The 23767-nt window shown below is 39.7% G+C and overlaps 1 protein-coding gene and 1 long non-coding RNA gene across 4 annotated transcripts in view; one reads left to right on the top strand and one right to left on the bottom strand.

Moving 5' to 3' along the window:
- LOC117947954 (paired box protein Pax-7-like) overlaps positions 1-23767 on the top strand; it is a 91933-nt gene that overhangs the window by 3104 nt on the left and 65062 nt on the right. The window lies entirely within an intron of this gene.
- The window catches only part of LOC117947955, a 16055-nt gene continuing 11651 nt past the window's right edge, over positions 19364-23767 (bottom strand). The window contains exon 3 of the long non-coding RNA XR_004657370.1: positions 19364-19401. This is a non-coding gene — a long non-coding RNA (uncharacterized LOC117947955). The remainder of the gene's footprint in view (positions 19402-23767) is intronic.

The raw sequence follows: 23767 nt of genomic DNA, 5'->3' as shown, positions 1-23767 counted from the left end.
GAAACTTAATATCTTTGGGTTGTGGACAAAACATATTTGCCCATTTTCTGACATTTTAGATACCAAAAATCATCCAATCATGAAAATAATCAGTAGTTGCAGCCCTGATGGAATTTAAGGTAGAATAGGCCTACATTTCTCTCAGAATAGAATTAGGTTAGGAAATTGAGACATATTTTGAATTTAGTGTAGGCTATATATATATATATATATATATATATATATATATATATATATATATATATTATAAGATTCATTTTTTCCATATTTTCCCACCGTGAATACAACATTTGATATGTGATGTTTGTGTGTGAGTGGAGCGGCTCTGGATTTGTTGTCTCTCTGTTGGCCTGTTTGATTGGATCAGCTGTCCGTTCATGACCGTTGGTTCCACTGGTGACATTTTTTCCTGACTGTCTGCCTTTTCATGTTCTTTCAAAGATCAGCCTAGCTAGTGTCTACTTCTGTCATCTGGGCCTGGCATTTAATCATTTGAAGACTTAGCCTATTACAGCTGCTAATGAAACCGGTGTGTGTTGAATAGGCGTCTGTGTTGGAGAGGGGTGTAATAGCTCCAAGGCATGGTAAGAAATATATTTATCCCCTATCAGCCCTCACTCTCACAGTTCCAGGCACATGCATTCTGTTGAAGGCTTTAAAGCAGATTAAATTGAGCCTTTTATTTCTTTTCACTTTCATCTTTCAGCGGCTCACTTCGTGGTGTGGAGCCCGCGGCCCAAAATCTTGAGATTTTAAGGTTTTCTCTCACGTTGTTTGGATTGTATTTTTAAATATTCATTTCATTTGCTTTTATGGGATTGTTTTTGGTGGCATGTTGGCAGAATCTCAGGGAGAGCAGAGTGTGTTTCTGCAGCAGTATTAGGCTGAATGAAAGAGTTGTGACTGTGGGCTACTGTGACTGATTCAAACACATGGATGAGTACTATTTACAATTCTCATTTTTCATCAGATAAGCTTCTGTTTTTCCACATGACACGCTGGCACTAAGATACAACGGAAAGCAAACTACATGCAAATTAGTCAGCTTTATTTCTGTACAACCCTTAAAACCAGTGACTAAATGTTTTAAAAAATATGCATAAACAATACAAGAAAGTGCATTACATGAGATTGATTATGGATGAACCACTTTATAATTAATAGCATGCTCTTCTACTCTTCAATTTGCATTTTCTTTTTGACAGAACTGACATTTGCATATAATATGTTACTCCACATATATCATCATATCTCTGCAACAAGATACTGGTTGAAAAAATATGATAAGTGTGGATCTTATTTTTTGCATTTTCTGTTGATACATGTTAGATGTTAATGTTTTGAAACAATAGACATGACAAGCTGATAATCAGTGGATTAGTGCACTGTAAACATGTAGGATAATTTACAGAATACACAATTTACAGACAGTTGGTTAAGGTAGTAATGGACAGGCCAGGTCATAGTATGATGGTCCTATCATCATACAGGCTTTGTATGACTGATACACACTCTATTCATCTGCAGCGTTTAGTCAATATGCTGTTTCCCAAAGATATACATAACCTGCTGTAGGATGAAAAAAACAGTGTCAGTTTTGGGGTCCAGAATAAGCCTGGTTAAAAGAAGAAAAAAAAACGTTGAAAGTGAGGATGGAGAGAGCACTTCAAACAAATCCAGTGGCAGTGACGAGAGGCGGCTTTACAGCGAGCGCAGGCTGTGGGAAGTTCTATTGCAGCTATTAATAACACTTTTCCCCGGGCATCCGCACTTCCTCCATCTGCACATTCTCACAGCTATTTTGCCGGGTTGAAATTGATGGAGACCCAAATGTTGGCTGGAGATAACACAATCATCACAGCCTCGGTCCTGGGCTGTGCATCCGTGTATTAAACTGGGATTAACCTCCCCTTTCTCCCCCGCTGCCTCGCACCAAAAACTCACATTTTTAAGAGACACATTGAAAAAAAAGAAGACAAGGAGACTGGAAGCCAATGTGCAACGTAGAGAGGAAAGGTATCAGCTGTAACAATGAGGACGATCACCATCATCACCATGATAATCATTGGGTTGAAAAGATAATTGATTGATCATTGAAGAAAGTTAAAAATAAGAAAAATTCCAAATGTCTTCTGATTTCTCCAATCTGAGCATCTGCTGCTTTCCTCTCTTTAATTTAGCAGCTTTAGTTCCTGGCCTGTGGGACAGATTAGGGCCGTTGAAATAGTCACCCACTAAACTGCAGATGGATGTTTGTCTTTGCAAATATAATGATTAAAGAAAAAAAATGTAAATACACATGATGAATCTGTATTTAATATACATTTGTAGCTGCAGCCCATATCTTAGGAAACATCATTTAAGAAATGAACATATAATATTATCCAAACCATAGCACCAACATATGATGTTTTTTATGTTGTAATAATAAGTATTGTGATAGGCTTTAGTCAAATTTCTGGATAAAAATGCCTAATCCAGACAAGTCAAGTTCACAACTTCCTCACACTGATCAGTCCTGATCGTTGATTTGCAACACCAGAATTATTAAAGAGCCATGTCCCTTTGGTACAAATGGTATACAAAAATATGTGACAACATAGAATAAATATCATCCATATAGTCCATCCTGAAATGTTCATGAACTGAAAGTTACTAATTTAGTTCTCCCTCCCCTCCCCCCCGCATTTAGCTCTGCATCCAAATCATGTGTAACATCCCGTTATGTCCAAGCATTTGTCACCATCGGCGTATTTTACAGGGGTACAGTGGGGCTTCAACCCCCCCAATTATCAAAACTGGCCAGTGCATCTCTCCCCCAAAAACTATTATAATGTCCTTTACAAAAATATAGACATTTGTACTATAAATTGGTGCAGAAAAATTCACCAGAATGCAGAAAATTAAGTGAAAATTGCAATTTTAGAGATTTCCATTCGCCCCATGTTAACCCCAAAGTTATGCCCTTGTTTTTCACTAAGGAATCGTCAGACAGACATGTGGCGGACATCAGCAGGCTCTGGTCCTTATGCTGAAACATGACTGGGGTCTTAAATTAGCAACGACACTAGCGTTTGGCTTTGCTGCACGGTACGTCGGGAGAAAGATAAGGCCATTTGTTTCTCTCTATGCCTCTAGTTGCTCCAAAGGAAATCGCCTTCACTCTCTCACTCGCTCTACCACACACTCCCTACAAATACACACACATGCACGCCGTCCCTGCTATTCTCTTAAAGAGAATGACCCACCCACCAAGCACAAGTATAAACTTCAGACCACTTTTGTAGACTACGGAGAACGCTCTGCGTGGAGCCTCCGCACAGCCATACATCAAGTTTAACACTACCACTGTAAGTGACTTCAGTCCTGGCACCATGAACCTGCAGAAGCAGCCATTCACTGGAGCCAGGGACATAGTGGATGTAATATATGATGCTAATATATAAGATATAGCGTTAACTGGGATAATTGGCTCTCTCATTCAGAGAGGACCAACCAGCTCATTGTAGAGTGGCGTAGCTGTCACTGATGATAAAGCTTGGGGCTAAGTGGAGGCAGTCTTTGAAAAAAAAAGACAACATTTTGTTGTAATTTGCAAACAAAAGTCCTGATGTGACATTTAAATGTAGGCTAAATTAGTCGTTGAGCCAGATACCAAGATGCCATCTGTGACCCTTTCAATGTTTGATCTTTTGACAGTATTATAGAAGTCAGTCATCTTGGATCTCAAGAAAACTATGATTTATTTTGGTTTGTTTGCATAAAGGACCAGTTTAAGATTAATATGAGTGTTTTAGAAAAGTGCAGGCCCGGCGCACAGAATCAACAATACAATTTATACAATGTCCATTAGTATCATCGACGTCAAGATGGGCTTCTGTCAACCATTGAAAGAAGAGACAATATCATTTGTAAGAAATGGTGAACAGAACTGGAGGTTAAATGAAAGCTTTTAGCCGGCACAGCCTTCGTTACTGCCAGAGACTCAGATTGTGCACCTCCCGCCTCCACACACCGACGCATCACAAACATATTATTCTGAGAGAGCCAAAACCAATATTATATAATTTCTGTAAATGAACAGGATGATCAGCTGTGTCAAAAGCCTTTGACAGATCCACAAAAAGGGCAGCACCGTGTTTGTTATTATCTAATGCAGATGTTACATGATTTGGTGCACCCTTAAAACCTTCATTTGCTAGCAGTAGTTTGCGGCTGTGACGTTCCTGCTGTAGTAGCATGCTGACCTGAGGCAGACCTGAGACAGACTGGTGCTCTGTGTTTCACACACAGAGAAGAGCTCCGAGGCTCTGGGTTATCATTTCATCACAGTTTGTCATGTTAGCTGGTGCCAGCACTGCTTTCAGGCTGGCCTAGCTATTAATTAAAGCCCATTTGCTTCCCACCCACACCCGCCACCCACCCACCTACACACACGCACACGCACATGCACACGCACGCACACACACACACACACACACACACACACACACACACACACACACACACACACACACACACACACACACACACCAGGGCTGCGTGTCTGTTCAAAGTGACAAATTCTCTTCCAGGAATACTGGAGTGAAACTATTTGTAAGACATTCAAAGGGATTACCTCAAAATTACCATTCACACATCAATTACTCACTGTGCTGCTTTCAATTTGTGAAAATAAAATGGTTTGGTCCTTTATTACTTCAATGCATCAAGACTTTATCCAGTTTTTTACATTCTCCATTCACAATGGAGGCATGCCAAAACGTTTTCTTCGCATATTCAAGGCAGGTGAGTAACAGAGCTGCTATGATGACCAAGTAATCGATTAGTTATCAACTACTTGTTAGGGAAAAACAGTGAAACACGTCTGATGTCGGCTTTTTAATGTATATATATGTTTACAGTTTCTTCTCTCCTCTGGGACAGTAAACCAAATATCTTTGAGTTGGGGACATAACAGACATTTGTGGATTATGTTTTAAAACACAGATCAACATTTTCCACCATTTCTTGAAATTCTAAAAACCAAATAACTAATCCATTAATCTAGAAGGTAATCAACGGATTAATTAACAATGTAAAGAGTCCTCAGTTGCAGCCCTAGTGAGTACAGTAATTGACAAACAATTAGTCCTATTGACACCAAATGGGTTCATCTTTCACATCCCTATAACGGGGATAAAGGATATGTTACTCTATCTACATGGTGAGCTCTTAGCTAAAAACATGTTTTAGTGAAATCAGGCTGAATGCTCCCAATTGCAATTGATGTTTAGAATATTTGATGGGGATGGTGATGGCGCAGTGGACACATGTATTTGGTGTGGGAGACCCGGGTTTGATTCCATCTTGGATACATCAACCAATGTGTCCCTGAGCAACACACTCTGACCTATATAGCAATTCTAAGTTTTAAATGACAGGTAATGTAATATTTCGTCACTTTGAGCCAAACCCCCTGTGTTCAGGTCTCCCTCTCCTTGTGTAGGATGAAGGGGTTAATTGTGTGACCAGGAAGCTGGCAGGGCCGCAATACAAGATCCCACTGTGATCCCCACACGGGGAAACTGGGTCACTGTGGCAGTATAGGGAGCAGGATGAAGTAAAGACACACAGGAAATAAGAGTAGCAAGCCTCACATGTGAGCTCAAAGGCTTTATTTGGTAATACATGTAATCAACAGAGTTTTAGTATTAGATCTTTTTAGTATTAGTGGAAAAACATCAACAGTTAAATAATGACAATCTTCATAAGGCCAAAGATTAATGAGTGAGTCAATGTATCTGTACTGTATATGGAAGGTTTCAGTTTATTTAACCAACCTATCCCCAAAATGCACAAATTTCATATGAAGAACACATTGCACCACTTCAGAATTTAATCATTTTTTTAGACATTGCATGTGAAATATTGTTGTTAAATAAATGTACATTCAAATATACAAATGGATTATCATAAGGATATTTACCAATATGAAGATGTATCATAATTTGGCAGAAGAATAATTTAAAGTCAAATGTCAAAAATCAAGCTAATGTTATGCCTGACATGATACCAACGTACTCACTCTGAACCATTTATTAAATCAGTAAACAGAAACACATCAATCCCATGCTAAGATCATCTCTTAACAACATTCTGCTGAAAGCTGATTAATGAGAATTCTGAATCGATGCTCAGCTGCACCTGCACAAGGTTTCTAGGAATTTCACACATTAATTAATAAGAAAAATAAAGTGTGTAGGTATCACATGTAGAGGAAATGGTTTCAACCCAACATCAATTCTTAGATGCATCGTGATTCTGTCTTTTTTTTAATGCGTTGATTTTTATTTAAAAGTGACTTTCTACAGACATTTACATATCGGAAAACAGAGTGACGGAAATAGGATGGGGTGATGGACAACAAATTAGAGTTTAGGCAAGAGTGCAGAAAAAACACACAAAAATGGCCCAAAAAAAAAAGTTTTGTATAAATACACACAATCTAAATACACGTGATCTAATAATACATACACAAAATTATTAAGCAAAAGACATAAAGGCTTTTCATCTCCTTAATCACATTACATCTGACCACCTCATGCCAATTTTCCCCCTTTAAACATGACTGAGCATCTGACATGGAAGATCACTGTGAGACTTTCACAAGCATGTTTAAGGCATATGCATGGGATGTCTTCAAAATAAAAACCTCAGTAGACAAATACATTTCATTTCAACTACGTTTGTGACAAATACTGCATATGTCCAAATCTAACACACTGAGTTTTAAATGTATATTTTTTTAAATCACGCATGGAAATGTACATAAACAAATTGTTGCATCAAGATGCATTAATAATCGGTTTAGAATCAAATCGTTGGCCTCTGAATTGGAATTGAATCGTGAGGTGCCCAGAGATCCCCCACAAGTAGTGATCTTTAAAACCCAACCATTCATGAAATAAAAACAGCAAACATTTGCTCAGGTATTGGCTGTTTTTCCACGTTTACTTTTGTTAATCAAACAGACAAACTAACTCATTGACAATTTTCACATTTTAGAAGCCAATCAAATGCATGTAATGAAATAAGCTTTACATCATTGTTGTAATTAGAACCTATAGTGCAGCTAATTGTGGGTTTACTCTCTTTTTAAACATCCATTAGCATTTTTGTCGGGGCTGACCTACTTGTTGATTTTTCTTTATTTCTACAAGCACTTTGGACTTGTCAGCGATGTCTTTGAGAAAACCAATAGATATGTGAAGGGGAGCTAGTGAACTGAGAGAGGCTTTGAATAGGAGAATAGCAACCCACTTCTTTGCCATGGAGTGTTCAGTAGCCATCTCTTAATCCTCCTTTCATTTCGCCGACAAATGCCAAGAATCTTGTCTGGCGACCCAATGGGAAGCTGATCAGCCAACAAAAGAGGAGCGCTGCACAAAGAGCCAACAGGCCGAACGGGGAGGAGGGCAGTCAGAGGCCTCGGCATCCCATTAACAGCCCATTTGCAAAGGATACACACAAGACAATGGCAAACAGAAAAAAAAATCACAAAACACAGCACATACAATATGACTACAGCAAATTAATAAAATGTCAACACTTTAACTGAGCCCTCGGTGAGAACCCCTACAGTCATGTTTTTAACAAACCCATTTAGTGGTCAGGCTTTGTTCAAACACATAGAACGTTTTGTAATTACTGGACATCCCTAAGTTTCCAATTTGTTCATTTATATAGTGTGATTTTAAATTTTTCCATTTGATAGAATGTAGCCTTCATAAAACATACTCTGGGTTTTTGATATTTTACTAGTTAGTTTTCTTTAAAAACAAAAAAGCAAAGAGAGCTTAAAAGGTGAAGAAAATGAAGGCTTTAGGAGGTTCATATGATATGTTGTGCTTGATTGGTTTGTTAGATGCCAATATGCCAGGATTTGCACTCAGAGAGGCTTCATCTTCACAGCCAGCTGCCGCGTCAAACACAGCTGGCTTTAAGACACAAACCCTGACTGATTGAGTCTGTCCAGAAATACTGTAAGAAAATGTCCTTTTGCATCCTGCTTTCATTTTTACACATGAAACCAAAAATGGAATACTGGATAAGATCATCTGTGTAATATTAACATCTGCTGCACTACATGTTGATTTGACCTCAGTGTTACAGACTTGACATCATAAATACAGAAAACATTAAGTATGAAAAGACATAATGTACTTACACGCAGCCAAGGTATTATATCAGTGGTGTACATAATCATATTATTTGTATTTCAAAAGACAGCTGGAAATTGTGTTTTATATAATTTTTTTATCCAATCATCAGCTGTTTTTTTCTAATTTTTGTAATCTAATTAAAAAATTTAAATTGGCTGTAGAGATTGTGTTTATAACTGAGTACATCATATAGTAATTATATTATTAGTGAGTTCTTGATAAATGGGAAATGGTTGAAGCAATTATTTTAGCGAGTGACTAAATGCATCTCTGAAATCCCGTTTGAAATTTCCATACATAGGGCCATGTGCTTGGATCTATTAGATGGCATTTTCATGGATTTCTCCATCAATTGACGGTGGAAATCACATTCACCAATTGCAACCATCCAGTGTAATTGGCTAGAAAATGACCTTAAATGTAGCAAGATTACTGTGGCATAAAGGCCTGGCAGTTTTGGGGGGGGTTGAGTAAATGGTCACGCTACTGAAAGGTATGAAAGTGGATTAATGGCCATCTCTCCGTCACTGCATTAGAAGGATCTGAGCGACATATTTAACACACTGATAATGGGAACCGAGCATTGTTCACAATAGAGCAGGGAGCACACTCTGCCCTCAGCTTACAAAGCTGATCTCACACTATCTTCTGGCTTTTTGCTCTCATTGCTTGTTATTTATTTTTTTGTGTACATGTAATTTTTCCTAAAGATGAGAGTGTATGTTTAATCAGGCTTTGGCAGAATGGAATTAAATATGAATACATATTTTGAACAGAAATCTAATAATATTAATAGTATTATTAGTATTATTATATCAATATGCAGCTAGGTGACAAACGAAAGTGAGAGTCTGTGTGTTGAGCCAGCTTCAGTGCTGCTGCTTCAGGGTGTGGAAGATCATCCAGCAACTCGCGTCACGCTGCGGGGCGGCGGTGGCTCAGGTGTTCTACCAATTGGAAATGTGTGGTTCGATCCTTGGTCTTGCAGTCTACATGTTGAGGCAAAACACTGAACCCCAAGTTGCCCCCGATGTTGCACCATCGCAGTGTAAATGTGTGTGTATGTTTATCTGATTAGCAGGTGGCACCTTGTACGACAGCCTCGGCCACGGTGGAATGGTGAATGGTTCCTGTACTACGGATAACACTTAGAATAGTCGTTCAGACTAGAAAAGTACTACATAAATACAGACCATTTTCAGTCGTGTCAGAGTGTTTTGAGTTATGGTTTGAGGCGGTGTGAAAAAATAGGAAACATCTCTGCCTCTATTCTCTGTGTTGGTCACCCATCTGTATATCAGTTTATTTTTAAAAATAATAAGCACACACTGAAGTGTCATGCAGTCTTTCAGAGCAGAAAAACCTAACCTCCAGTAGCCATGTACTGTGATAACCAATCAGAGCAGAGGATATAACCATTCTCATATGACAACATCAGCTGTATATTTGCTCCTTTAAAGTTTAAAGCATTTACCCATACAGAGGGTTTGAATATTAAAAAAGAAGAAGAATATAATGTAAAAATCTACAGACATTCCAATGGTTATATTGTGATTGTTTTTTTATTGGACCATGATTATGTCCTTCAAACTAAATGAGTCACACCCTTTATTTGATTGGTTAGTTTGATTGCGGTTCTTTCCCACATAAACACATAAAATAATAAACACTGTACTGCAATAACTTTCATCTGTTTGATAACATTCCATGCAATGCCGCAGTCAGACTCACAGAAAAAAACAAGAAAGGAGATCATATCACTCCTTTGTTAATGTCTGTACTTTGGCTACCTGTTTAATACAGAATTAAAGACGCCAGACTGTATCTGAGTAACTAACACACACACTCACACTCACTTACTCACTCACTCACTCAAACAGTCTCACACACTCTCTCTACCACGCTCTCTCTCACACGCACTCACTCATTACTCTCTCACACACTCACTCAACCACTCACACTCATACACTCTCTCTCACATGTTCTCACTCACACACTCTCCCTTACACACACACTCTCAGTCACACACTGGCACAATCACTACTCACCCACTCAATCACACCCTCTCACTCACACACTCTCCCTCACACACTCTCACCTCACTCTCACACTCTTTCACATGCTCTCACTCACATGCTCACTGACACACTCACTCACTCACACACTTGGAGAAACTTGCCAGCCTTTCTTGGATTTGTGTCAGCAGGTTGTGTTATCTATGAAACTCTTAATGATAGTTGTATGTTTTTCTTTTTCCCGTTTCCCATTTTGGTTCATTTTGTAATTTCTGGTTTTGATGAGTGCTTCAAAAAGAAACATAATTATTGTTAATTAAAATGATTACATAACTATATTGTTATTATACATTATATTATCAAACCAAACTTTAAAATTTAAAAACATTACTTAAAACAATTTAGTGCCATAATGTTGAAAGAATTAGTGAAAAATTACACATTTAGAGGCTTTTTTGCATCAATTTGATACAGTACCTTTATCAAATTTTAATTGATTTTAGTTTATAATTCAGATAGATGTCTTATTTTCCAGAGAACTATAAAACAATATCGCAAAATAAAATTACATGCACTCTATTAATAATGCACACTCCTTATGTTTTCTGAGATGGAATCAGAGCCTTTAAATCACAGTCCACAGTATTTCCAGTTGGGAGCGGCTCCTCCATTTCTGTTGTGCATTGTATTGTGGGACAACAGTGTCCATCAATGCCACACCTCAACAAGTTAGATGATTTCAGTTCTTTACTTTCAGACAGTGACACATCTCTAATGATCCTTAATGTAAAATCACCCTTCCTGCTTCAAAATAACATAATCTGGGAACAAAGGCAGTGTGGATTTATCTCATGATAATCAACGCCTTCTAATTAATTCAATTTATCAAAACTGATTCATGTGATTAGCTCCAAAATGTACAGGTGAGTACATTGTGTGTATATTGTCAGTGAGAATATTTTGGTTATCATATCCAAACGATGTGTCACTGGAAGAAAAGCCAGACCATGTGATCGTACAGCCGGATTTGAGCAGGAATCAATGAGAGCTTCACGTTGGAGAACTTGAAAAAACACTAGGCACAAAAACAGGTGTTTTTTTTACAAATGCTGGCCTTAAAGTCAGCATTGTTCATCATTTCGAGCCCTGTTCAGACACCAATAGAATTTGAGCATGTGGACACAGATCTCCCGATGTCAATGTCCATGCATGGTCTGCTGAAATATAAACAGCTGCTAACAGGAAAAAAAAATCTAAAATGGGCTAAGAGGCCCGTCGGATATTTTGGGCTACCATTTGCCATTGAAGAAGTTGATGAACTCCTCCAAGTTCATTAAAGAAAAGGAAACAATATGAACCAAAGGCTTGAGGCAAGCAGGCTGACAGTTTATAAAGTGGCGGCCATTGTGGCCTGAAGGCAGATGCATGAATACCTCTGAATAGACTCCCTCAAAGTGACACGATTGAGCTAGACAACAGCAAAATGCTGAAAGGAAAGCTTCTCCTCTGCGCTGCCGAGCTGATTTCTAATGCTCCTGCTTTGAATGAATGTACATAAGCAGTGGGAGGGTTTGCTGTGGTCCACTCACTACACTGTTTACTGGAGTCCGGTTGGAAGTAAAACGGTGTGCCTCCTACAGCCACTTCAAGCAGCAGGTGTCTTCATTCTATTAAATATAAAGTATATGAAATAAGCTAACAACCTACATCTGTTGTTGTTGCTCTTTTCAGAGCTGAGTGTAGCATAATGTTTCCTCATGTTAAAATGATTTCAATTCATTTAATGAAAAATATATCAATGAGATAACCGATGAACTGTGGGAAAGGCTAAGTTTTCATGTTCTTGCGGCTGAAAACGTGCAGTTGAGAAAACATTCAAAGGGGTAACTTTGTTTTTTTTCCAACCTGGACCATATTTTCCCATTTTTTTCTGACCGATGGGAACAACATGTTTTGACATTGGTCCAGTATGAAGCAAGACAGCTGCAGTAAGCAGTGGTCAAACTTGTTGCATTGTAATGCTAATGGTAAAATGCCCACTTTTAATTTCAATCTCCTAAAAAGCATTTCTTGCCACTAAGAGGCTCAGATTATTATCAGTGTCTGACAACATTATGGAAAGGATCCCTAATGAGATAGACCTTTGTGTTAAAGAGTAAGACTTTGTGTTTAACATGAAACAGCCCCAAAATCACCATCACCACACCCACCAAACTCCATGTGAATAATCAGAATCTGTCAGCAGCAAATCAGAACTTTTAGTGGATGATGACTGATGCTGAACATCTGTCCCATAGGGTTACATTCCAGCTTGTTTATAGCGTTCTCACCTAATACTGGACACATTTCAAAGATTGTTCTTCACATTAGTCACTTATGGTACCAACCCAATGCTAGTGCCAGCTCTACTCGGCTTGGCTGTGGTGCCCTGTCCTCAATTTTCCATTGCAGACTTAGTACCGCCTCAATTGTGAGGCGAGCATGGCTAATTGTCATAGCAGCACCGCAGGAAACTGCCGTGACCTAACGCAACACACATACAAAACACCGAAGTTGTGTTGTTATTGATTCTCGGCATATGGCGTTGCAACAGCCAGAAGACACTTTTAGTTTCAAAAGAAGCTGGAAGCTGTGGGTTTGTCTAGGACGATTCTCTTCGACCAATTGGTAATCTTCAGGTTCTCACGTCATCTTTTGGTATCACTGCAGCTCGCTTGGAACCTCAATGGAGGTGAAACTAAAAAAAAGTACCTGTTGGCAGGTACCAGAGACTTTTTTTCATAATGGAAAACCAAAAAAGACGAGTAGAGTCAAGGCAAATTGAGCAGGTAGCATGTAATGGAAAAACGCCTTTAGACACCAGGTTGTAAAAACAAACAAATAAAAACCTTTCTCTTATTGATCCCCGTTGTTCTTTCTCCAAAGGATTTTCTGTATTTTCATCTTCTACATCCATGATTTACAACCGCAGAGTAACATCAGGCAAACAGCTTACTGTGCCCAGTGTGTGTGAATGGTCCTGTAATATATCAGTAGGGGTGGAAACGGTTCAGTTCATATCATGGTTTTGGGGGTCATGTGTTTCAGTTCAGTTTGGTACATCTTTGGTATAGAGGGGGAGAATTGCTTTTTATTCATTTATTTGGCAAAAAACACTTTATCTTGTAAAAACAATAAGGATCATAATCACCTCTTCATGTCAATACTTGCCTGTGTGTCGGAGGGACGGCGCTGTGGTCATATTTGATGCTTGATTTATTATAAACAAAGACTAAGGGCATAAATTGCCTTCATATTCGGTTAATGTTTGTGGTCAGCTGAGGTGGAGATGGAACTAACTACTTCTAATTGAAACTTGGGTATCAACAGTGATGTCATAGGGTCATTCAATACTAAAGGCTTTATTCTCTAGGGGGCAATGTGCCCAGTAAATGTGATAACTATTTAATCTAGTCATATATCAAAAGCACATGCAATGGGGCATTTTGAGCAGCTGGTTGAATCTAACAGAGCCAGAGCTTTAGCCTCCTGGGAGTATGATTGTGCTCAATAAATTTAATGACAATCTGCTCATTCGAAGTTGGCATTTCTTTTGTACAGTTCAAGATGTCTGCTTATTGATTACGCAAGAAAGGTCAGGGCATTATCAGAACACCTGAAAGAGCAACTGATTGATGTCCAGACCCCTTGTTGTAGTGTAGGCAAATCTAATTGAGTTGTTGACAGCAGAAATGGCTGACAGTGAAAATCTCTGATCTGGGATTTTCTGCTGTTGGATCCACAGGTCCAAGGTCTCAGTGTGTTGTGTGAATGTTGACCTTTGGGTTACAGCAAGCTGATATTCTGTCTCTTCCTAGTAAACCCCTTGTTCACCCATGTAACTATATTCATTTCAGTTTTTGCCCAATTCAGCCCAATTCATTTTTTGACTCATTCAGTAGAAAAAAGCTTTCTCGGCCAATTCGAGACTGTGAGCCCATTGTTAGATCCTGAAATCCTTATAAATCACATTTCAGTTTTGCTCTTTATTTCTCAAACACATTTAAATTATTATGTTTCACTGTGTAGTTCACACACAGACCTAAGTACACTCATAGTAGCAGGACAGATGTCAGAGCAAAGGGGGCTGCCTCATAGGAGGCGCCCTTAGCAGTTGGGGGCCAAGGGCAGCTCGGCAATGCCCAGGAGGTAAACAGGCACCTCTCCAGCTACCAGTCCATGCACTCTACTTGGTCCATGCAGGGACTTAAACCAGTGGTAGTTACTGTAAATCTTGTTTTAGGTTTCATGTTGCATTTAAGTTACAACTAGTAATTTTTCACATTAGTTGGAGTATGGTTTATTGTTGCATCATCAAAGCATTTACATAAAAAACTGTCCAGTTTCTGAACCTATAATATGCAGAAAATGAACAGTCTTCATTTTGGACATTCTATGCCATAATGGGGGTGCAAACTAAAATAGTGATAGCTGCATTGTAAACCTAAAAACTTAAGAACCATCATCCCACTTATCCCATGAAAAGATAAAACAACCCTGACGGTGTATACTGTGTATGTACCTCCTCTTCCTCTGTGCCATTGAGCAGCCACTGCTGCACTGGCTGAGAAACAGACACTCACTAGAGAACTAAACAGGGAATAATCCGCCGCTGAAAATAGTTCCTAGCAAAGTCACTATTTGTAACGTTTTGAGCAATGTTTCCTAGCAAGCCAGATGACATTGTGATGACGTTGTGATGACTTTGTGACTACGTCAGTTTGGTTCAGGGCTAGGCCAGAACACATCTGATACAGGGATGATTAGGAAATCACAACAAGGACTAAATCAGGCCGTAGAACTGGCTGTTGATGGCCGCACCCCTGGTTTCCCCTATGTCCATGCCTTGCGCTCTTGTTGGCTGTAGTTACCGGGCAGAGTCCCCACAGGGGAGGGACAAAGGGGGGACAAATCGCACTTGAGCATGTGCACCTGAGTGGTCTTTTAAATGGAACCATATATTTGTTTTAGGTGTTTTAGAAATGTAGTCTACAGAAGGTACCAGTGGGCTTGGAGACTGACTGAGTGGGGAATTCCGACAGACGTTTGGGTCTGCACACAACAAGAAAGATGTAGAATCTTTTCAAACTTGCTCCCAAGTACTGAATACCTTTACAAATGTGGCAACACTATATGACACAAAATACTTATTTTTTAAGTGATATTTCCCACAATCTTTCTTAGCTTCTCTTTTCCAACGTACGGGTAGCTTTCATTGTCAATTTGAACAATTTGTAATAGCACGAAGAATTTACAGTGTCCTCTGGTGTTTCTACATAGATGATGTTATGACGCCATACTGCAACAGCAGTGCATTACACTTTTATGAGTGGCCAAGTTTAGCATGAACACATAAGCAGAAGGATGGCCTCCCCCCCCCCCGGAGTGACAAGCAGCAGATGAAAAGCTCACCTATTCCTCCATCTCTTACAATTGTATCAGAGATCATTTCAAAGCTTTCCAACAGAATCTGTAAAGACATTCAACTAGCTCAGATCACTTCGTTTTATTTGCGCTGCTCTGATTGTTAATCCACTTTCTTCCAAAATAAGATTATTCTATTGCTCTTTAAAACTTTCTGCAATTGCTTTCTTTAAGCCTGCAGCTGTCCACTGAGAGCTTTGCTGTGTCCAATATATCTTAAGAGGCCCTCTTATTATTATATTTGCTCCCAGCTCTAATCTTTATCAGTGTTTATATTGACAGTCAGCAATTTTTGTTTATGCTATTTTTTATCTACAAAATAAAGACACATGCATGCTAGTGCCTGGGGAGGAAGGAAGATAAAGACTTTGCATTAATAACAGTTTGCTAAGACATAATGCCCTGATACAGCCAGCATCTTTGTGTGGGCTGGATTGAGTTCAGTGCCAGTTCTATGCAGTGTTTTCGGCTGTAACAGATCCTATAGCTTTCTGTGAGACCATATATCTATGGCAGCAGTCAAGGTTTTTTTCATAGGCAAACAACAAAAGTTGGGATTTTTACATACTTTTTTTTTTTTACGCACAGAAAGTGTGCAGACTCCCTTAATCTTTTGGCAAATATTTTACCCATCATTGTAAAACTGCCTACGTTGCACACAGTCCACTCCGGATGCTTACTATACACTTTTGCTGTATTTGTTGTGACTAAATACCATTGTGTTGGAGCTGTATTGGAACAAAGGCAGGAACAATGCTGAAGTGTGTGAATGGGAGCGTGCGCAGAGGCAGCGGCGACGCTGCAGCGCTGCTCTCACTTGGGCTTGAATTTGTCGCCATTGTTGAGGAGCGGCTTCCGCTGCCAACTGGCAGATTTTATTTCACTTTCTTTTGTGTTCTTTGAATACATTTTAAAACTTTGTCTTTGGCCTCAATTAGTCAAATTTTCATACCTTCAATTGGAGGCCCTGCGTTGTTGGTACACGAATTAAAATCTGTGAATTAAATGAAAATATGCCATTGCAGCATAACTGAAATGAACCTGCAGCTGATATTACAGTAAGCTTACGTAAAAAAAAAACATTTTATAAAAACTTTAGGGAGTAACTAAAAACTGCTCTTTCCATAGAAAACAATTCTCTAGAGTTTTGTAGAAAATGTAAATTTCTTTTTTCTGTTCTTAAATTTGCATTGGCAGGCGTCAGTAAATTTATAAGACACAAAAGGTTTAGGAAATGTAGGACTGTGCCAGGTGCTTCTGCAGTATTACTACCGAGCTTCATGCTAATAAATGCTGTTGGACATAGGGTGAGCAGAAATCGCCGAAAAATCCCAGAAAAATTCAGGACAGTCCCGAAATCCAGGCAGTTGTCCACAAATCCCAAATCCTGCCCTAATTGTCAACAAAGTCTCAAAAGCAGAGTCTCAAGTAGTTATATTCTGATAGAACATTAATATAATGGTGATTGAGTTTTTCAGCAGCCAGCTACCTTTGGCTGCTCGTTGTCTGCAACAGTAGGCTACGTACGACCTACTTAGGCAACTTGGCGCAATTTTTGGTAACACAGATTGTTATTTTTTGTTAATTCATTATTGAAGTTAAGGCTAAGGCTGGACTCTGGGGACCATAAGAACATGTGGCTAAAAAACAAAAATGTCTCTGCAGGTACCGGGAGGACCCACCCCTGGAGTGGAGTACTGCAGTTTTATATGACAGATGATTAACAATAATACATTTGTCCCAAATTTTAGCCATTCTCATCTGGTCACCCTTGTTGGACAGAAATTTAAAACTCAAGTATGTTAAAATGCAGCAAAATCTGAATAAATCAAATTTGTTTCAGGTTCCAACAACTTCCCCCATCTACGTGTTCCATGTCAAGCCTCGGTACCATTTCACCTCTTTAACTCTTAAAAATGCGGGAAGTGTTATTGAAGTTGCGCAGAGTCCGCCGGGGCTGCTCCTCTCTTTCACTGCCAGCAGCCCCCTGAGGTGCTGCCTCTATTGGCCCTGAAAAGCCCTGGGCAACTGACCAGAAAGAGGCGTCCAAAGAGCCTTCACAACCAAGACACGATGGCTAAAAGAGCCACAGCCAGCAGCTCTCCACTTCACTATGGCCCCATCTATTCACATGCCTGCAGCCAGCGCTGCTCAGCTGCTGAGGGCCGTCAGCAGCCTAAAAGGGGAGGATGTTATTGTAGTCTTCTACTGCTTGGAGTTTTTTACCTTTTACCCTTTTTATCATTTTACCTTGAAAACAATAAATGAACGATTATTAATCACGTTGAACTAAATCCTCTTTTCCAAGGTAGCCAAAATGTTTCCAGACTACGGACACTGCATTATGCTTTCCATGAGGCTGACTAGTTCAGGCAAAGTCATGTGACTATATACGCTAGAATATTTTTAAGGAGAAAGTAGTAGTAGAAACACTAGTAGTAGTATGATCAACAGGAATAAATTATCAAAATTATAATCTTGGGAAAAACACGTAAATAACAGCTTAAGAATTTCAATGTTCATTAATTCTAATTTAAACTCTAGTTTGTACCCTCTCTGTTAATTTCATCTGTTTGCAATTAAGGGTAAATGTGTCGGAAGGAATTAGCTAGCATGTTGATTAAAGTGTCCATTCACCAAAATAACAAAAAAATAAAAGTCACACTAACCCTACACGGTACACAAACCTAATCTATGGTCTATAGTCTTATCCCAGGGGGTGGTGGTAAATAAACCACCGTCAGGAGAGAGGATTGTCACTTCAGGACTCAACATGTCCTGCTTCATAGGTGTTTAACTGCTCACAGAGACCAGATTTAGCTAGTTCCAGTCTGAGGGCAAAAATAAATAAAACGCACTTGACTTGACAGTGTGTGATGTTGAAGAGAGGTGTGTGGCAGGCAGCTAGTCCCGGTGCGAGTGCGGGCAGTGAGGAGAGCAGGCAGGTGGGGTAAATCCTGCCTTCAGGCTGAGCAGATAGCACACACACAAAGATGCTTATCAGCGACAGCACACTAGAAAAGACTTTTACTGCCACTTTCTCCTTCTTTTATCTCTCACATACACAAACACAACAGCTGCAGACCAAACTGAGGCATCAACACACCATTTTGCACGCATTGGTTTTGCACAATAATAATTATAATAAATTCATCAGTTGTTGAGCCAGTGTAGTGTGTTCCACCGGTCAGAGCCTCTGGAGCCCAACTGAAAGCAGATCCTGAGTGTAATTATACTGGAACTAATATGATTTTCAAAATGACCCATAATTAGTTTCATGCAGCTCTCCAGAGCTCCGTCGCTCTTTGTCCCCATGTCTTGGTCAAAGTCGGGAACAGTATTTTCAGTGCTCTGTTTACACACTGCAGTCTTACTCTGGACTTGTGTCATCTATCTAACGAAGGTGTCACAATCCCTGTCCTGCTCTTACATAACACAAACCAAACCATATGGTAGGCTACTTTAAATACATGAAAGACCTCATTCAGTGTCACATAAAGTAAGTCAGGGAAGCCAGGATGGGAGGATGGGAAATCTCACAACAAGAAAACAAAAGGGAAATTAACATCCTTCTTGTATTTCAAACGCCAACCAGTTTCAACCTCACACAGTTTACAACATAGGCAACACCATCACAATAAATAATGCGCACAAAAAAGTCATGTTCCTGTTTTATTCAATTTCAATTCAATTTTATTTATAGTATCAATTCACAACAGCTATGAAGAGAGTTATCTCAAGACACTTTAAAGATAGAGTAGGTCTAGACCACACTCCATAATTTATAAAGACCCAACATTTCCAATACTCAAATCCAAAACTCTAACATGGTGTATGGTGGGTAAACATTGAATCCTAAAAATAAAATAAAAATAGAATTCTTTGTTTTCCCAGCAGAAATAAATTCCAGGCAGTGTTGAGATGGAAAATACACAGGAAATATATACAGCAAATGAATAATTTACTCAAAAAATTAAATAGATGTACAAATAACAACATCAGAGCCTTTATTTCTGTTGGAAATTGTTTTGGTGTGGGTTTTACAGCGCTGTTTCTCTACACAACACAATAAACACATCTACCAAATATTTACCTTTGAAGGTTAATAATGCAATTATTTATATAAATGATTTGGACAGTGTACTTGTGGCTGGAGAAACTACCACCGACCAATGCTAACCAATTTCCTGCCTGCGCTTCCTTCTGTCAGAATGATCCCATTGGGAGGCACTGATGGACTTATCTCAAACAAAAAGTCTTTGTTCAAGTTCACTTCAGGACAGGAAAAGAATAAAAGCCGTAGACTTAGAGCACAGTAGACACTTAGTGTACATTGGGAAAAAACATAATTGGGTATTAATTTGATAATAAATCTCTCTCCCTAGAACATAACTATAGAATTACAGCTATCATTTTTAATTAATCAGAATGTCCCATTTTACTGCAACAATGAATATGATGCAATTGGACTTTAATTAGATGTGTTTTTTAAAGAAAGTGTGTGGATTGTGTTTGTGTGTGTGTGTTTGTGTGTGTGTTTGCAGTTGCTGCACATGATGTCAGTGATCTGATAAAAAATAAAAGCATGGATGTTTTTCTATCCTAATCGTATTCTCTCTGTAACAAAACCAGGCTGTTATTTATACCACAGCACAATTGCAAACCCTGTGTGTGTGTGTGTGTGTGTGTGTTAGTGTGTGTGTGTGTGAGTGTGTTTGTGAGAAGCTGCTCCATGCTCCCATTCTCCCGATAAGACGTAGCATGCCAATCGAGGGATCTGGTGGAGACAAAGATGAAGTCCAGGTTTAGCCCCTCTATCGGCTCTGGGCGTCTGTCTCATTAGCATAATCTCTGCTTTCCATTATCAGCTGGAGAGAGGAGCTGACCCTCCTGATCCACCGGCCTGTCAAACTTTATTCTCCTCCATCCTCATTGTGTTGCCATCCTAAATGAGCGTGGAGCTGCTGCAAGCATGCAATACCAGCCCAGCGATGCTGCTGCGGTGGCCGGGACACTGCCGGCGATGGCTGGGCCATTTACATGTCCAATTATTGGGAGCTTCATTCTCAGCTCTGCTTTTCAAATCTGCTCTCAGGTGACCCAGTTTATATTGAGTCTCTACTCTGGCAAGAACACTTAAAATTCATATTATTCAAGTGCAAATGAAATGTTACTGCCGAAACAAAGGCATGTAGAGAATTCTTCATTCTCATCTGCTTATTCTGTGATCAGATGTTACCAAATAATTAATGGTGCTAAACAGCTGTCTCTATGTACACTTTAAACAATATAATAATAGTAGTAATGATAATAATAACAATAATATTATACAAAAATATGTTTACAGTGAGATTATTCATGGCTCATGTCTCTGGAAAGACAAATTTCTGTTGATTTTTCATTTTCATTTTCTGTAAGCACCACAATCTTTATCTAATCTCATATGTTTTGTGTCATGAGATCATCCAGTTAAAGGCTGAGTTGTAAGTTCCTTTTTTTCTAAACCTATTTTATTTAAATTTCTGAAATATACAGACCCACATGATATGCATTTACACAAAAACAATATTAAACTAAAGGAGTCATAAAGTAGATAATCAGATAATATTGGTTGTTGAGTTACATTTAGTGGTTTTGGTAGTAAAGTGATTCAAAAAGAAGATGGAAATAGGTAAAAACAGGAAACAACAAGCCATAGACCGTTATCTTTCTCCGATGTCAAATCCATGCAGTGTGGGCTGACAGAGAGCGGAATTACTGTGAGGACGAGTAGCTTCATTTTCACTCCCCCCCCCCCCCCCCCCCCCCCCCCCCCCCCCCCCCCCCCCCCCCCCCCCCCCCCCCCCCCCCCCCCCCCCCCCCCCCCCCCCTCTCCCTTCTCTGCCCCTCTCCTCCCCTAAATCCAGTAGCATGTGGAGGGAAAACAAATAGAGTCCATCCTGTCGCAGCAGCACCCTGAGGACTCAGAGGTGCCTTTTGGAAAGTGATCCCAGCCCACTGCAGTGGCCTCAAGAGTTGTCACGCTGAGTTAGTGCCAAATTGCTTTGCAGCATCCCCCCGCCCCCTCCTGCACTCACACCGCATCCCTCCACCAACCTACCAGCAACAAACAAAACATATTCTGCATATGGAGACTCTCTTTAAAGACATGCATGTGTATGAATGTATGTTCTTTACCTTTGCTATTTAGGAAATCAAATCTTTGCTGGGACTAAATGGTAAAAGAAATGATTTAATTAATGCCGCAGCATGTCCTGCGGCTACATGTAATCCGTTGAGAATTCTCTAGTGGGAGCTTTCAAGAGGGGCAGCGGGGGGGGGTACAAAAAGATATTCTCCCAGACCTTCCTCAAGTGGCCTGTAATGGGAGCCTCGCACTAATCCCATAATTCCTTGTTTAATTAAACTACAGAGCCAACCCAGTATGTCTAAGCCGGTTTGATTGGCCTTTTCTTTCTTACTTTACCAGCAAATGGCCAACTTCTGCACACACTGAACTCATACAAACAAACTACCCTCCCCTCTTTAGTCAATACCCAGAATGATCTACACCACAACACAAACTAATACAAAATGTATACCTGCACATTTGCAAACCTCTGCTCCATTTAAGACCTCTCTACCACACATGTGAAGTATCAGAAGCTGAAGCCTCTGTGCTTGTGCGGTCACAGGGATTGTTTATTTATATAGGACAGCTGGAGACATGAAGGGCGTGAGCAACGGGGAACGACATGCTGCGGGTCGGAGTCAAACCTGCGGCCGCAGCATTTGGGGGTAAAGCCATATTTATGGGCGTGCGCTCTACCAAGTGAGCCCCCCAGGCGCCTGTTGAGTATTCTTGACAGTATTGGCCATTGTTTGGGATTGTTGCAACAATAATACCCCTTATGACCTCGTAAGGTTACCTCCCATTTCTCCCCTTCTCCCATCCCGAGAATTTAGCCCACCGATGAAAGAGAGACATCATGGCTTTCAAACGAGCAAAGTGGGAGTTGCTCAAGGCCGTACCCCTAGCCTCCACCTTGCCCCCCTCTCTCCTCCTCAAAAGCTACAGACTCAGAAATGGTACATACTAGGAAAGCGCATTGTGGGACTGGCTCTAGTGGCTGTAATTCTGAACCAATGCTGAATTTTGGGAAAGAGACTTTAGACAATACCTAAGTACTTATTGTAAATAAAAACTTAATAATGACCACAAATGAGCCACGATCACCCATCTTTCCAGGGGGTCCAGGGGGAATTGCAGATCTACCTTATTCATCTCTGACATCTTTCCTCTCCTGATCGCTCCCTGCCTCTTTCCCTCTCTCTGAATCTGGAGCCTCCTCTTCATCATCTCCTCACTGATTTTTTTCCTCTTCCCTTCCCTCTTATTTCCTCAGCTCCTTCTTCTCCTGGTCTGACCCTCCTGGTCTCTACAGTTTACTGGCAACATCCCCACCTTTAGTTCTGGCTATTCTTGTATTACATTACACTCAAGGGCCTTGTAGCCAATCTACTGTAAAACAAATATAAAATCTCAAAAGATTCATCACATGTACACAGTTATATGTTTAGCCTATTTAATCCCACTATATTTATTATTTCCCCACTGGTCGAATTAGTGCAGCCTTATTGCTGTGATGTGTAAGAGTAAGATGATTTTATAGAACTGCTTAGCTAATCAAATAAAAATGATCAATCTCCCAACTGGCACTGTATTGTGTGTTGTAACGTAACGTTGGCAAAACGGCGACCATCAGTAAACGTTAATTTGGATACAACCAAGATTTTGTATTAAGCTGTTAATGTCTGCACTTAAGGCACACTGGGACTTGAACTTTTAATGTTGTGGTATTTATTTCCCCATTTGGTCTGTATTTTTAATTGATGTTGTTGTCTTTGTTATGTACTGTATGTCAATTTCTTTCCTACTGCTGCTAAATGAATCGCCCCTCAGGGACAAATAAAGGTCTTGAACTTGAACCTGACTGATCAAAGGGCAGAGTAATCTTTCAAATCACGAGGGAGTAACGTAACAGACGCGTTGTTATTGCTAATGCTGAATCGTCTTTAACATCCATTACGAATGTAACTTTAAGG

Source organism: Etheostoma cragini, chromosome 7 (genome assembly GCF_013103735.1).
Source record: "Etheostoma cragini isolate CJK2018 chromosome 7, CSU_Ecrag_1.0, whole genome shotgun sequence".
NCBI lineage: Eukaryota > Metazoa > Chordata > Actinopteri > Perciformes > Percidae > Etheostoma > Etheostoma cragini.
Note: the sequence above shows the minus strand (reverse complement) of the source record. Positions and strands in the feature narration are given on the sequence as shown.